Source organism: Ipomoea triloba, chromosome 16 (genome assembly GCF_003576645.1).
Source record: "Ipomoea triloba cultivar NCNSP0323 chromosome 16, ASM357664v1".
In the NCBI taxonomy this organism is placed as follows: Eukaryota; Viridiplantae; Streptophyta; class Magnoliopsida; order Solanales; family Convolvulaceae; genus Ipomoea; species Ipomoea triloba.
Window position 1 is genome coordinate 17,824,648 of NC_044931.1, and position 1,829 is coordinate 17,826,476.

At 32.5% G+C, this 1,829-nt stretch overlaps 1 long non-coding RNA gene across 1 annotated transcript; it reads left to right on the forward strand.

Moving 5' to 3' along the window:
• Window positions 1–1,488: 1,488 nt before the first annotated feature.
• LOC116007890 lies at window positions 1,489–1,775 on the forward strand. Its single transcript, XR_004095367.1, has 2 exons — window positions 1,489–1,586; window positions 1,736–1,775. It is a non-coding gene; the product is annotated as an uncharacterized LOC116007890 (long non-coding RNA).
• Window positions 1,776–1,829: the final 54 nt, after the last annotated feature.

Consider the following 1,829-nt stretch of genomic DNA (forward strand, 5'->3'; position numbering starts at 1 on the left):
GTTAAACTCTTTTAGAAGAGGGGTTATCAAACAGTAAAGCTGAAATGTATAAATGGTGGGGCTTTAATCTTAATTGGAGTTTACTTCTTGCCTTTGTTTTGATGCCAAGCAATGTTTAGGTTTTTTAAAACCGAACTGAAACTGAACCGAACTCTAATGTTAAACCGAATGGTTTAATATATATATTATTAAAACTGAAATCGAAAAAAATCGAACCGAAACCCGAAATGCCCACCCTAATTAGAACCAAATACTTGGTAAATGTAATTGGTTTAAGTGAAAGAATCCTCTTTCTTAGGTAGTAAATGAGAATTGGAATCAAAATAAATAAATAAATAAATAATTAATTAATTAAAATTAATAAATATATAAAAACATATAATACATAATATACACATACATATATGTGTATACACATTAAAGTTTCATATTGAATGCATGGACAATGGCTTTTTTTATAATCTTTTTTTCTTCCCCTTTTTTTGATTACATTGTTCAAAAGTAGGGGATGGAAATGGTAATGGATTTTATAATTATTAAAGGATTTGAATCCAATAGTAGGTTAACACAAAGTAGGCAAACATAGTAATGGTATCAAATCCGATAGTAGGGTACAAAAGTCACCAACCAAATGCCACCTACATGTTTTATGAAAAAACTTCACCTGTTCAGCAAAAGGAGACAAACAAACATGGGAATGGTATCAAATCCGATAGTGGGTACAGAAGTCACCAACCAAACACCACCTAGATGTTTTATGAAAATACTTCACCTGTCTGTCCTCTAGCAAAAAAACACATTTATTTAGGATTTAGGAGAACATATTTAATGTGATCTAGAAAATTAAGTAGGTATAATTCCATTTTTGCCCCATCATAAATGTATTATATCCGATGTTATTCTTTTTCTATTTCAACTCAAAAGAATATTTTGATAGTAAGTCTATAAATATTATTAAATTTGTGGTAGATGAAATTCATGATTGTTTTTGTTGGGCATCTCAAAATAGTAAGGAGGATAGTTATTTGTAGACAATAATTTATCAAGCTAGTAGTTATTAGCTTGCTGTTGTAGACCAACCTTTCTATTTTGAATTACTATATAAGCCCAATTGAGTGACCTTGGCCCAATCTTGGATTATTACATGGTATGCTTGGTTTGGTCCACTTTGTGTTCACTTGGAGGGTCTGATCTGAAGCGTCATGGCGTCTAGAGCTCTTTCGTTTCCAATCCAATTTCATGTGGTCAACCGGTTAGATTCAAAATGGCCTGGTTGTCCACTTGAGGGGAGTGTTAAGAGTCCCACATTGAAAAAATACAGTCTTTTAGTGTGGTTTGGCCCATGTGCATTATAGCCCAATTGAGTGACCTTGGCCCAATCTTAGATTATAACAAGGATAATAATTTATTAAAGCATTCTATCTGTAAGGTTGGATTAAATTAAAGTTCTTAGTTTGATATGTAACTTTGTATTGACTCTTTAAGTATTTTTCAGGTAATTTTCCCATCTACACTTTTTGGAACGGGTGAAAACTGGACTTTTATGAAAACTATCAGTGTTACTGAATACTTAAACTATGAAGCAGGTTAGCAAGAAATCTCTTTGCCAGATGGTTGATGTTTTTTTAATAGTTAAGAATGTATTTTGCAGAGATCCCATTATGTTTTGTTCACTGTTGAGTATCTCCTCTGATTTGGCTTCTACCACCCCTTTTCCATGTGCTATCCTATGCAGGGAAGTTTTCAAAAAGTAAAGGTATAGGAGTCTTTGGAAATGATGTGAAAGATACAACTATTCCTGTAGAAGTATGGAGATACTACTTGCTGGC